The sequence below is a fragment of the Pseudoliparis swirei genome, chromosome 14, assembly GCF_029220125.1.
Source record: "Pseudoliparis swirei isolate HS2019 ecotype Mariana Trench chromosome 14, NWPU_hadal_v1, whole genome shotgun sequence".
Taxonomy (NCBI): domain Eukaryota; kingdom Metazoa; phylum Chordata; class Actinopteri; order Perciformes; family Liparidae; genus Pseudoliparis; species Pseudoliparis swirei.
The window spans coordinates 2,728,319-2,742,505 of record NC_079401.1 but is presented as its reverse complement, the minus strand read 5'-3'; positions in this window follow the sequence as shown (position 1 = coordinate 2,742,505).

The following is a 14,187-nucleotide window of genomic DNA, read 5'->3' as shown; positions in this document are numbered from 1 at the left end:
GCGGAAAACAAGAGGAGGGCGGGCGGCCAGAAACAAGCGCACCTTTACGTGGAGCCGATGACGACAACGACGCTGGAGCGGAGACGGGAAGTAAGCTAACGGTGAAAGGAGGCCGAGCGTGAGGACAGGATCCGGCACGAGGAGACGATCACACGTCTTGCGTCCTCACGGGCGCGCTCCATCGGTCCAGGAGGCGATGCAGATGAATGTTTCTGTGTCTGTGATGTCCTCACAACGAATACATGACTCCCAGGACGGGACTCTGACGCCCCCCCCCCCCCTGCATCAGCTGCCTGCATGTCGTCGCGTGACGCCTCGAGACGACATTGTCTTAAGCCGGCGAGAGCTCTCCTCTTATTACGCCGTGCAGCCGTCAGCCGGCGTTCACACATGGGTAAGGAGAACCAATTTCCACATGCGCTCTGCGATTTATTCAGGTACCGGCTCGCTGCTTCACAGACTCTGACATGCCCATTGTGTATTTAGGGGGAAGGGGGGGGGGGGGTTCAGTCTGACAACAGAGTTTCTTGTGCTTGTCGAGAGATCCTTCAGACGGAGCCGTCCGACCGTGGAGGGGGAGGCGGAGGACTCTAATTTAAGTCTCCTCCGCAGAACGAGGAGGTTATTCGTGACGTCATCCACCTGCTGCACCGAGGAGAGGAAGACGCCCGGGAGGTGAAGTCCGTACGTCGGCACGGCGACTCGCTAAAGTGAAGACCTCGTCTTCTGCGTCGTCCCACCAGGACGCATCCAGCTCCGCAGTCGGCTAAGTGAGTGGAAATGTTCCCTCCGGCGCCGTGGGACCGCCGCCCCGTTGCCTCGGTGCAGAGGCATCCATACCCCCCCCCCCCCCCCCCCCACCGCCACGGGAGCAGCGAAGGCCGAGGCCCCGGTTCTATTTATAAATCTGGAGTAAGAGCGGAGTCTTTTAAAAGCTTCCCACGATACCGATTGATCCCCCCGACCCCCCCACTCCCCCCTGGTCCATTAAGAGCGGTGTCACCAGAGGAGTTATAGTATTACCATGTGTGGCCTCTGCTGCTGCTGCAGCAGGAAGTGCCCCGTCAGCTTTAAGTGTGCCGCCGCCCCGCGTGGAGACGGACTCTCACCCGGCTTCCTGCTGGCCGAGCCGGCCGGGTCAGAACCTGCATGCTCTCATATCATCAATCTAACTTATATTTCAGACTTAAGGTCCATCCTTTCATCCTTTCATGCTCTCAGAATCAGAATCATCAAGAGGAGGAGGGAGGGGGAAGAGGGAGGGAAAGGGAGGAGGAGAGGAGGAGGAGAGGAGAGAGGAAGAGGGAGAAGAAGGAAGAGGAGTGAAGGGTGAGGGGAAGGTGACAGTCAGTCAGAGGGGGGTCGGGAAAAAGAGTCCGACCGGGGGGAGGATATTGGATATCTGGAAGCGGAGAAAAGCTAGGAGGGAGGTCGTGAGTGGGATGGAGGACAGGAGCACCAGGTGGGCGTCTTTCCAGGGTGTGAAGTGGGTGGGAGGGTGACCTGACAGTCTTTCTGGCCTGCAGGGACCCCTGGACGAACAGACCCTGCAGAGGCAGATTGCAGCCGAGCAACCCTCTCGCCGAGAGCGCTTATCTTTTGGGCAGCCGTGGCTGGCTGGCATGTGCGATGGCCGCCAGATGATGATGGAAGGATGGATGATGAGACTCACCATGATCGTGGTAGACTGAACCATCATCTTTGCTGGCAGGTTGAATTTCCCTTGCTGGTGGAGGAAGTGATGGAGCTGGGCCTTGATGGACCAGATGAGGAAGCCACAGAGGACCCCAGGACTCAGGGCATGATCATGGACAGCAGCGGGGAGGTCACACACAGATGAAATCCGGGGAGGGGTTAACATCTCCAGGGGCGCCAACCATCACCTGAGCTCCAACCACATGAAAGTCCCCAGGAGGTCAGTCTCCAGGTTGTTCTGGCTCTCTCCTCACAGAGAGGTGTCCAGGAGGCCGGGTCCCATGAGGTGGTGTTAGGAGGTGGTGTCAGGAGCTTGACGGACTGGTGACTGGACAGTGAGTGACTGCTGCAGCTGTTGGCACTGGGAGAGAAACAGGCGAGAGGAGAACAGAGGAGCCGAACAGCAGAGGAGAGCCTGAGGGTGGTCTCATGGCCTTCCACGGTGACGGTCAGGCAGTCCAGGCTTGCAGGAGTGGTGGAAGTCTGTGATCCACCTGCATTGTCCCAGCACATGCAGGGATGCTGTGAGAAGGCAGAGCTGAAGTGATTTGAAGCAGGCTGGGCAGGGGTTCCTCGGGAGTCCAGATGCTGGAGGATGTAGTGAAGATGCTCTGTGGACTGCAGCCCACTGCAGACCCTCTGGCTCTGCAGACCTGTTAGGGGAGGGGAGGAGGGGGTCATGATGGGGGTGTGTGAGGACTGGTCTTGAGGTGTGACATGACCACAGAAGTCAGACGGGCGAGACAGGGCTAGTCATCCTGTGTGATCTGGTTGGGGGGGGGGGCTGTGGGATGGGCCTTGGGGGGAGGATGATGGTGGGAAGCATAGCAGATGTCTCCAGGAGGTGTTGAAGAGTTGGGAGCTCCAGAACACCGGAGACAGCAGGGTAGGGACACAGGGAGACGCTGAGAGGCGGGACGGCTCTGCTTGGCTGCTGCCTGAAACAGCCTGCTGAAGGATGACTGTTGCTGCAGGATGAGAGGGGTGCCGCTGAGTTGAGTTGAGAGGTCAGGTGCGGGAGCCTGGATGGCTGGGGGGGGTGGGGCTGGTGGCTGGGGGGATGGTCTGGTGGGTGGGTGTGTCTGGGACTTTCCCATTGTCTTTCAAAGCAGCAGTAGAACTTTAGCCAGAAGTCTGCCAGAAGCACATTGGGGGTTATTTGTGTAGGTTTTAGTTGGTGATCTGCCTGAGCCCTCTCCAGACAGAAGCAGAGTCGTTTGCTGAGAGCTGCTTGCTGTGCAGTTTTCAGTCAGAGTCTTTTAGCATCTCTCAACGCCTTGCAAAAACCTGTATTCCGTACAGGTCCTTGTCCTTGTCCCCTCCTGGTCCTTGCCTGGGTCCTTCTGCAGTCTTCCTGGCTCCGCGTGAACCAGGGTTTGGGTTTGTTGTTGTTCACCCTGACCCTGGCTAATATAGCTGTCCCTGTCAGCTGATGGTAAACGATGAAGTTACAGCCTCTGTGTACTCATCCAAGCTGTCCCCTGCAGTCAGTACAGAAAGGCACGCAGTAGTCAACCTCAGATCCCCAGCCCTCTCAGAGCACGGTCCACTGTCTTGAACCACTACAGGTTTGCAGAGCTAGTCTCTCTATATGTGAGCCTGTATGAGGAATCAGATGACGGTTTCCCAGTGCAGGTGCAGGCTCGACTGCTGAGGATAGCCCTGCTGATTGTTGTGGTCCAGGTGGTCTCTCTGGTAGGGCATTTAATTAACTGTCTATTTTTAGGGAGTTCGTATTGAGGAGTTGGCTGGTTAAAATCCCGAAAACAATACAGTACAACCAAAAAAAGTCGTCCCAAGGCCCGATCTGTTCATCTGTTCAGTGTCTGTGCTGTTCACGTTCTCTCTCGCCGGCGCATGTAAACTCCGCCAGATGAAATGAGCGAAACGTGGGGAGTAGAAGGGTTACTTGCCTCTATGTTGTACAGGGGCATTATATTCAATTCAATTCAGTTTATTTGTAGAGCCCATTTTCACAAATTTGTCAATCGACAATCTGGTCATATAGACATCCCTGACCTTTGACCTCACATGGGATCAGGAACAACTCCCAAACAACCCTTCAGGGGGAACAAGGTCAGACCCCTTGAGGAGAGAACAGAGGAGGATCCCTCTCCAGGATGGACAGGTGTCATAGATGTCATGTGACCAGAAGGAATCATCACACACACATTAAAACACAGGAACAACACAATGAAGATGACAGAGTGGATGAAGAGTTGGTAGTCGGCGTATTCCACCATCCAGACCTCCACGGTCCATCAGATGGAGGTAGAGAGGAGGAGTGGGCGGAGTCTCAACAGTGGGCGGAGTCTCAGCAGGGCCATGGCATAGTTGGTAGTAGGCATATTCCACGAAAGAAAGATTTAATTCTACTTGAAACTGGTTACACACACACAGGTCTAGTACGACGCCACACTGGGAACGGGACATCCAGGGTTTAAATACACAGGGTGCAGGTGATTGGACGAGACACAGGTGGACACAATGAGGGCGGGGCTAGTAATCACACAGAAGGAAACAATCAGGACCAGGGCAGATGACCACAGGGACACAGACGACACAAGGACTTCAAAATAAGACACGAAACAAGACGGAAACTCCGGGTCGTGACAGTAATTCAGGTGAGAGTGAAGGAGCTGAGGAGATAGTGAAGGAGCTGAGGAGGTGAGACCACCTGGAGCACTGAGTGAGCTGATGAAGTGTGAGAGGAGAAGACAGGAGCTGAACTGAGACCATTTAGACGTATGAGGAGTTCATCTCCTGCCACCTGGTCGGAGTGTTGTTACGTTAAACCGCCACCAGGAGAACAAAACGTGTGAAATATAACGAACCATCTCCACACGTTCAGAGTCTGAAGAAACTCTTTCTTTTGTCTTTCTTCTGCTTCAATTTAACCCAATTTACATTTCCTAATAAGTTTCTGTTGGTAATGGAAGTATGATGACGCCGCCAGCAGCTCCGCCGGACGGCACAGCTGCGCGCGGCGCCGCGCTCGGCTGGAGACGGATCGGCGCCGCTCGCACCTCGGGGAGCGAGTCGAGGGCATCGGGCCGGCGTGGCGGCGTCTGCCTCCCGCTCGGCACAGGTGCCGCCCGGGAAACGCGGAACGGGGAGATTACGGATCGAAAAAAGGGGAGGAAGAGAACGGCGTGCGGGACGGTGAGGTCATCGAGTCGACGGTTAATTATGATTTAAAACAACGTGGCTGCAGACTTGATCCCGTTGCATGATGGGAGATCCCATCCACGCTCTACTAGTACATGCAGAAGGAGCTGAGTAGCAGCACCCCCCCCCCCCTCCCCTCCCCTTCCTCATGAATGTTAATCCGTCTGTCGCCGCTGCCAGCAGAGATTCTGATGTGTTTGTCACTCACCGAGCGTCTCGGCGTCCGCCGCGCTGCCCTTTGAGTCGGCCCCCCCAGAGCTTCACAGGGGCCGCGAGTCGGCCGTCAAACAGCCCTCGCTCTGACCTTTTGACCCCACGTGAGGGTGAGGATGAGTCCCGACTTAATGGGGCTTCGGTTGGTGCAGGTACAGGAGCCTCAAGCGGGACCCGGCGTCCAGAGAAGCTCCTCGATGTCACTTCCTGACCACACACCCAACTCAGTCACTTCCTGTTGAGCGTTTCTTTCACTTCCTGCCTTGAAGGACTCGTCATCAGGGCTCCGGTTCAGCGTTACATAACAGGTCTGTACCTGTCATCCATCATCCGAGTCTTCTCCCGGCTTCTCTCCTGCTGCTCTTTGTGTCTCTCGACTCGATGCGACTCCCGCTGAGCAACGTCCACTTCCTCCCCCAACGATTTCCTCCCCTCCGGCCTCCTGAGAGTCTCTTTGTGCGGGAGGAGAGGAGTCCACCGGTCCTTCCACTCGATGACACGTGCTCCTCCAGGAGAGACGCTGCTCCTCCTCCTCTCCCGACCAGGAGAACACGGAGGTTTACGCCTCGCCTCTTTAAACCTTCTGCAGACGCTCCTCATCGATTTCTCCGCCTCTTGTTCTGAACTGCGACAATTAGAGCTGCACCTGAGTCCTGCCGCCTCCCGGCCCGCCGGAAACAACTCGCCATCGACCGGCTGCTCCTCCTCTGTGCGCCGGCCGCTTACAGGAGGGGCCCCGTTACGGGGGGATATGCACGACTCGATTGTTTAGACAAAGGTGAGATGTTTATTCCTATTAGCGAGATGCTGTATTGACCCCCCCCCCCCACCTCCCCACCCCCCGATCGGCCATCGCAATTACGGGCGCTGTGCGGACGGCGCTCGGCTCCTTTGCTGCCGAGGCCTCGGCGAGCGGCGTGGGGGGAGGGGGAGGGGGGGGGGGCAAACACAACCCGGGGAGGAGGGGATCGATGGAGTCCAGTGGGATGTGAGGTAAGCTGTGCCCGACATTTGCTTCAGGGACGGTCCCAGTTGTTTAATAAGACCCCGAGCATCTCCAATCAATGGAGCCGCCCATGTCCCCCGTTTGGAAATCAATGCTTGATGCGCCGCCGCCTCCTTCGTCGCCGCTCCTCGTCTTCACCGCTGCACGTCGAGAGCGTCCTGTGCGGTGAGAGGAGCTCAGGTGTACGGCCGACGACTTCCCGTCACAGAAGATTACAAAAAAAGTCTCTTCAGTCGGAAAGAGGTTAAAATATTCAAGAAAAATCTCATTATAAATCACTTGGAAAGTAAAAATAACACGTTGAGGAGAATCTGAAGCGGCGGGCACATCATCTGACCTTCAGTCCCACGGCTCCAAATGTCATGGCAGTGTGTGGCGGACTGTATTTTAATGTGTCCCTGGTTGTATCCCCCCCCCCCCCCCCGCGGTGGTATTGATGCGCCCCCCCCCCATGTCGAGCCCCCTGCCTCCACCAGGTACGACTAACTGCCGCCTCGCTCCTTTGTCGTCGGTCTTGCGCGGCGCGGCGGCATGCGGTGACAATAATGTGCTCTGATCGGACCCCCGGCCCCCCCGCGGAGACAAATGGGGATCGATTATCATGCGGTAGTGCTATTGACTGTGTGTGTGTGTGTGTGTGTGTGTGTGTGTGTGTGTCGGTGCAGTTGTCTTCATCTCTCACTGTTTCACATCTTGTTTTAAGTGTGTCTGAAGACTCCGATTTAAGAAGTGCTGCCCTCACTGTTCGTAAAGTGAAGGCTTGTGATTTGACCTCTGTGTGACCTTCAAATGAGATGGATTGATATCAATAACTTATGAGATCTGCATCCATGCATCACTTATTTTGCTTCCAGCTTCCTAAACGTGGCCGTTCCTTCGGTCCTCTCCTCCTCGGCGTCCGCGAGGCGAGCGTCTGAACGTCATCTCGAGGGACTCGAATCAACATTTCATCGAGGAAACAATTAAGATATGAATCCGACGAGAACGGCGGTCGATCCGGGCCTCGTGACGTCATCGTGCAGACATGGTAACTCTCTGATGATGTAACCATGGCGACGAGGAGGCACCTGTCTGCTGCGAGCGTCATCAGCGTGCACGTTGTTGTAAAAAGCTCGCTCGATGCCATTAGTCCGGATGCCATCGATGCCCCACGCAAATAGAGAGTGTATGATATTGACGAGCGGGGGGGATATTTGCCGTTTAATCAGCGCCATCGACCCGCCTCGTGGAGGGGGCGCTTAAAACAAGAGGGAGCGCTTGATTCCTCCGTCGGAGCTACATTAACGGCGCCCGGGGCCCCTCCCCCCCCCATCCTCTCTCCACCTCTCCTGTCCGCCGCATTGTGCTGTCGCTCAATCAATACTTTGCATCAATTGCTCAAATTAAAAGGGGGAAAAAACCAGTTTATTTTATTTATTTATTTGCTGAATCCTCACCCGGTGGCTTCCTGCGGACTCCTGGCGGGGCGGCGAGCATCGCAGAGCACTTACAGGAAGTGAGGGGCGGGGGAGGGGGGGGGTGGAGGTGTTCGAAGGGCTGTGATTGATGGGCTGTCTCAGCACGCCGCTTCTCCCGCTCGGCAAACACTCCCGCTCATTAGCACGTGTGCGCCGTCCGGCTGGATGCGCTCGTGGAGGTTTTTTCTTCCGGCGCCGCCGCCGCTCACGCTCGCTTTCAAAAGGCGTGGAGACGTCGCCGTGGGGATTTATACACACCGCCGATTTCTGAAGGATACGCTTTCCTCCCTCCCCGGGCGAGGGGGACGGCCCCTTTGCGTTTCAGTCGTGTTCCGTAAGAACGCGGCCTTCATAAGTACGACCGCAGGCAGGTTGGGATATGACACACACACACACACACACACACACACACACAGGCATGTGCACGGTGAGAGCTGCGTACGTGAAGAGCCGCTCTGATTGGTTCTCATGAGCTCATCGTGGTCGAATAATGAGATAAAACACCACGAAAATAAGGGTTGAACATCGGGTCTCCCTCTCAGCCCGGCATCCAGAGTGTGTGTGTGTGTGTGGGGGGGCATCATCCCGAGTCAAAAGGCCCATCCCCCAACCCTCATAAATTGCCCGTAACTTGATTACAATGAGACGATTATACCTTATTAGCAAAGGATATGATGGCGTCTCCTCACTGGGCCTCATTATATGTGGACTGTAGCACTTCCTGTCTGCTGCCGGCGGCCACGTGTGACCTGGCAGCCATGACTGCAGCTGGAGGAAGGGGTGGGGGGGGGGGGGGGACCACGCTTATATGTTGTGTCTGCACTCATCTGTAACTCTCAGATTGAGCTGAAATGACCAGAACATAACGTGTGTTGCACCGTGTGGGCCGTCGCTCGGCTGCAGAAGTGCACGCTCAGCAAAGCAAACGGCGGCGGTCTGCGGGCGCCGCCGTCCTCCTCGCCGGGCGCCGCGTGTACGTTCCCCTCCGCGTGTGCAGAGCCTCCGAAAAATGACAAGCAAACCGTCACGTAATCTGTTTTTAATAGACGCTAATGCCAGAGCACCTGTCACCGCCGCCGCCCCCCGGTATAAGCTGAGGAGATTACACGTGCTGGGAGCAGGTACCGCTGGATTAATTAATGGTGGTGTGTGTGTGTGTGTGCAGTGCGTGGCGTCTACAATAATCCATATTTGGTTGCGGGAGAGATAGCGGACTCATTTAGTGTAATGCTGCTCAGACAATGTGGAAACATTCATCTTTAAATGTGCTGACAGGGCGCTTCTGTCCCACCAGGTGTGTCGTGTGTGTGACGTGAGCGTTATTAATGGTCAATGTTTACCACCCCGTCTCCTACTTCAGACTCTTCAGACTCTAAACTTTTCTGCAGCAACAACCCCCCCCCCCCCCCATGGTCGACAGCCGGAGCCCCAAATGAGTGAGGCTCCACCTGACAAGCCACCGGGAGGGGGTGAGGAGACGGGTAAGGTACAGCAGAATTGGGGAGGAAGTGTGTGTGTGTGTGTGTGTGTGTGGGGGGGGGGGTCTGCTATTTTAGATCTTCTAAGGAGCTCATTAGGGGGAGGTGTGATCAGCACGCCTCCGCGTAGGTGGTGCCACCGGCTTCCGCACCTTTGCTTGCCACGCCGAGAGCGAGTCAATTTTATTCACTGTTAAAGGAGGAGGAGGAGGAGGAAGAGGAAGAGGAGACGGCAAGAGTTGGTTGGTGTGTGTGTGTGTGTGTGTGGCAGGTGGTGGAGCACACTTAGCCAACAGCCCCCCCCCCCCCCCATCTCCCAGAAAGCTCACCTCGACTTTCAATTGTCAGACACTATGAAGATGATTTTACCTTTTAGTCAGCAGAGGGAGGAGGGGGTCTCTGAAGCCCACAGCCCCCCCCCTCCTCTTTTCCCTCATCTACCTCCACTGAACGTTTCTTTATTTGACTTGAGGCTCCGCCCCCCCGCGGCGCCGTCCTTATTCCCAGCGGCGCGCCGAGGAGACGTTGACAGACGTCTCCTTCCTCCGTCCGCCACGATGACGAGGGGGCGGAGCCTCTGACACGCTCGCTCCTCTCCGGCGCCACGTCTCCCCGACGAGAGCCTCCTGCTCGCCATCGCCGCCGGGGAGGATGCTGGGACACGCTGCAGGGATTCACCTATCACTACGGGCTTTGGAAACACACACACACACAGACACACACACACACACACACACATAGACACACAGAGACACACATACACACATACACATACAGACACACAGAGACACACACAGTATATCAGCATTAAACCCCAGAGCATCTCCATGGCGTCCCTTCCTCTGGTCTCATCATGTGACGTCATCCTCCTCCTCTGGATGACCCTCCTCTCTGAGGATGACCCTCCTCCTCTGGATGACCCTCCTCTCTGGATGACCCTCCTCCTCTGGATGACCCTCCTCTCTGGATGACCCTCCTCTCTGACGATGACCCTCCTCTCTGACGATGACCCTCCTCTCTGGATGACCCTCCTCTCTGGATGACCCTCCTCTCTGACGATGACCCTCCTCTCTGGATGACCCTCCTCTCTGGATGACCCTCCTCTCTGACGTCACGTCTGCAGAGCTCACGTGTCCGCCGCTCCAACATGCTGACGTTCTGCCTCCCGACGCGACGCGGGAGCTCCGTGCATCGGTTGTGCTGTAAATATTAATAATTGAACACATTCAGATTAGGTCCCGTACCTTAAGCATGAGCTCTCTGAATATTTCATTCAAACGATGTTTTCATATCGTGAAGCAAAACCCGGCCGAGACTTTATCTGCTTTCTTTTGCCACGTCAGTTTGAAGTTATCTGCGAGCGTGTTTTCTTTTCTTCGGACGTGTTTTTCTTCTGCAGATGTCAAATGAAAAGCAGAGCGTCCACCTCGTCGTCGTATTCTTCTTCCTCTCAACAAATAGACGTTCATTCACACGCAGCATCATCCTCTTCTCTTCTCTAAACATTCATCCCCCGCTCGCCGCAAAATACATCAAGAAAAAACACAATTATCTCTAAAAAGTGGAACAGATTTTTATTAAATTAACCTTATTAGTGCATTACGGTAAGCAAATGGCAAAAAACTAAAAAAAAGCAGTTTCCTCATTTGCATTAAGATAGATTTTTCAGGTTGGCTGCACAATTTAATTAAAGAAAAGATTAAGAATCATTAACCGAGCCGCTCTACCTTGCAGTGGCGATGGGCTCACATCTGACTCAGGTTAACGGAAACCCAGATGGCGGCTCTCTAACTGTTGAATCTCCGTAACCGAATCAGAATGATCCCATTAGTTTAGAGGGGGGGGGGGAGTGAGGGAATTTGGTGAATTTGCAACACTCGCACACGAAGCAGCCGGCGGCCAAGTTTCATCAGCAGGTCCCCGGTTGACTTTCTGATTTGTTTTTTTTATTATTTCTGCGGTTGTGTACGTGTGTGTGTGTGTGTGTGTGTGGGGGGGGGGGTCAGGGGTGACTCAGGTGGCCCGGGTTCATCTCGGGCCATAAAATCCAAATGAAAAGCGAGTCGGCCCAAATGGAAATCTAATTCGTAACGCTTTCGCTACGTCACCTGAAGATCGCCGGGTTTAATTGTCCTTTTAATTGCCCCTTTATGCAAATGAGGCGTGGCGGAAGGACGCCGGTCACCTGCTCGCACGTTTGATTCCCGTGAAGCAGAGCGGCCTCACGGCCTCAGAGCTCAGATGCTTTACGCCGGATTTCCTGCATTTCTCCCACGATTAGTCTCAACGGTCATTATGGGATTGAATCCCGGACTGATGACTGGTCCGGAAGAAACACCGGAGCACGGTGTTTAGACATTGTTGTGTACAGCAGTAAACAATAAACAATAACAATAAACAACCAGACAACACAGAGCAACGTCGCTCCTACAGAGAGATCGACATGCCGCAAAGTGGCAGGATACAGTGTGTGTGGAATAGTGTAGTGTATATGTGTATGGAATAGTGTGCACGTGTGTGTGGAATAGGGTAGTGTTTATGTGTGTGTGTGGAATAGAGTAGTGCACGTGTGTGTGGAATAGAGTAGTGCACGTGTGTGTGGAATAGTGCACGTGTGTGTGGAATAGTGCACGTGTGGAATAGAAGTGACGGAGTAAAGAAGAAGAAGCTCATTCAGTATTTACCTCTTTCATGTTTGACTTTGTCTCTACTGTGATGGAACTAAGTCAGCGGTCACAAGTCTGATGCACACACACACACACAGCCACGCACACACACACACACACACACACACACAGCCACACACACACACACACACAGCCGAGCGGAGAGGATTTGACAGTGCTCTCTGACCACCGTAGGGTTAAAGAATTTGGTATGCAAATTATTCGGGGAAGGATGTTGTTAAAAGTGAGAGAGAGAGAGACGGAGAGAAGGAAGAGAAAAGAAAGAGGGAGGTACACATCCAAAACCCCTTAATCCCCTTTTGCTTTCGCCAAAATGACAAATGCAGGAACTGAGGCATAAAGGAATCACTCATGTGCGGCACACTCGAGTATTACTGCGAGGCACCTGCATCGGAATGAACAGATACAAATAAATACTAAATAATGCGGGGGGGGGGGAGGGGGGGCGCTAAGAAGCTTAAAAAGAGTCTTCTGCGTCTGAATGCAATCAGGGCGCCATTGAGCCGACACCAGGTGCCTGGCAGGTGGAGGCGGGCAGATGCTCGGCTCGGCTCGGCGGCGTACAGGTGTGAGGAGGAGCCGCTAACGACACATTTAAATAACGCTCCACTTCTGGGTTTCAATATTGATTGCTACCTTTCTGCTCCTCTCTTTCCCCCCGCGGAGGAGAGAGCGGCCGCGGCGGGTCTCCGTCGGCGGCGTGTTGTCTTTTCTTTTCTCTCCCACCCCCCCCCCCTCTTTCATGACCCCCCCCTCCCCGTCTTTGGATTCCTTCCCGACTGATGAAGAGGGGACGTCTTGGTTATTTGGTGCGAGGGGCAGCAGGAAAAAAAAAAAGCCTCCTTCCCCTTTTTAGATTGTATCATATACTGGTAATGGGATGCACAATCAATGGCCGCGCATTGATGCCAAGAGCCCCCCCCCCTCCTCCTTTCAGTGGATCCAGATGGATCTTTATCTGGCGATGTATTGATGGAAGCGGCTCCTCTCATTGGCTGAGCCCTCCTTCCTTCCTCCGCGGGCACATGATAGACCGGCGTGTACCTGCTGCAATGTGTACTTCACTCTGAGATTTATAACCTGCTGCGCTGCAGATTGAGGAGGACGAGGAGGAGGAGGAGGGGCAGGGGGGAGGAGGAGGAGGAGGAGGAAGAGGATAGCACCAATGATTGCTGATGGATCTGAATAATTATTTGACGACTAATGTGCACTTTAACCGTTAGTTGTACACCTAAATGCTCCTGTGTGTACATGCAGAACGTGTGTGTGTGTACATGCAGAACGTGTGTGTGTGTGCATGCATAGTGTGTGTGTGTGTGTCGCAGTGGACTCCATTAATCTCTGTCAACACAAAGAGAAAGAATTCTCTTTCATATCTCCCAAAGCTATTGATTAGTGAAACCTGTCATATCCAGGAACACGCCGTAACCAACGGCAACGCCCCCAATTACCCGACCCCCCCCCCTCTACTCCTCCTCCTTCCCCTCCTCCTCCATGTTGTTTATGTATTTGTGAATCGTTGCACTGAGCGACAGGATGCCGCGTTAATAAAGTTGTATCAGTTTAGTAAATAAAACATATTCATCTGTTTCAAGTCTCAAAAAGTAGTTTAAATAATGTAAACAGTGATAAATGGACTGTTGAGGTATTCAGAATAAGAGTGAAGTGTGGTTAGGAGGAGACGTGACGGACAGGTGTCTCCTCACCTGAACCTCAACGCCTTCAAACTAGATTTATTATCCTATAGAACTAGTTTTCTAGTTCTCCACCTTTAATGCTCATGGCACCTTTTATATTACCTTTCAAGGCGTCACCACTTCCAGTCAGTCATTACTACGGGCATTTATATGAGTTTTTTTGCCCAGATGCATGCTGGGACGGGCCCACCGCGGCGGCGGCGGCGGCGTGCGGCTCCCGTTGCAGGCCGGCAGCTGCCTCTCCCAGGTGGCCTGACATTTGAGTCGCAGCCGGACAGATTAGACAGGGAAGGTGTACGGGGGGAGGGGACAGACGGGGGGGGGGGGGTAACTTAGTGCCAGGTCCTTGAAGGCGGGAGGGGGGGGGGGGGACCCAGGGGACAACCTGAGCCCCTGGATTTGAGTCCAGATGGCGGGCCGCGGCGCCCAGGAGGACCCCTCATTGATTTAGAGGGAAAACAGAGAACCTGGCTTTGCTTTGGGCCCAGGAGGAGTCGCATGGCCGCTCCTCTTCCTCCTCTCCTCTTCATCCTCATCTCAGGTTATCTCCCCCGACCCGAGGGGCGGGAGAGCAAAGGGGGGGGAGGGGACGTGCGAGATGTGCGAGATATATGAATATAAGTCGACTGTAAAACGGGTCACACTCCCGTAAAGTCTAATCCCCTCTCTTCTTCTTCTTCTTCTTCTTCTTCTTCTTCTTCTTCTTCTTCTTCTTCTGAGCTTCTCGGGGCCGGCGATGTGCACGGTGAGGTTGTGCAGGCGCACATGAAAGAGGGACATGGGTAT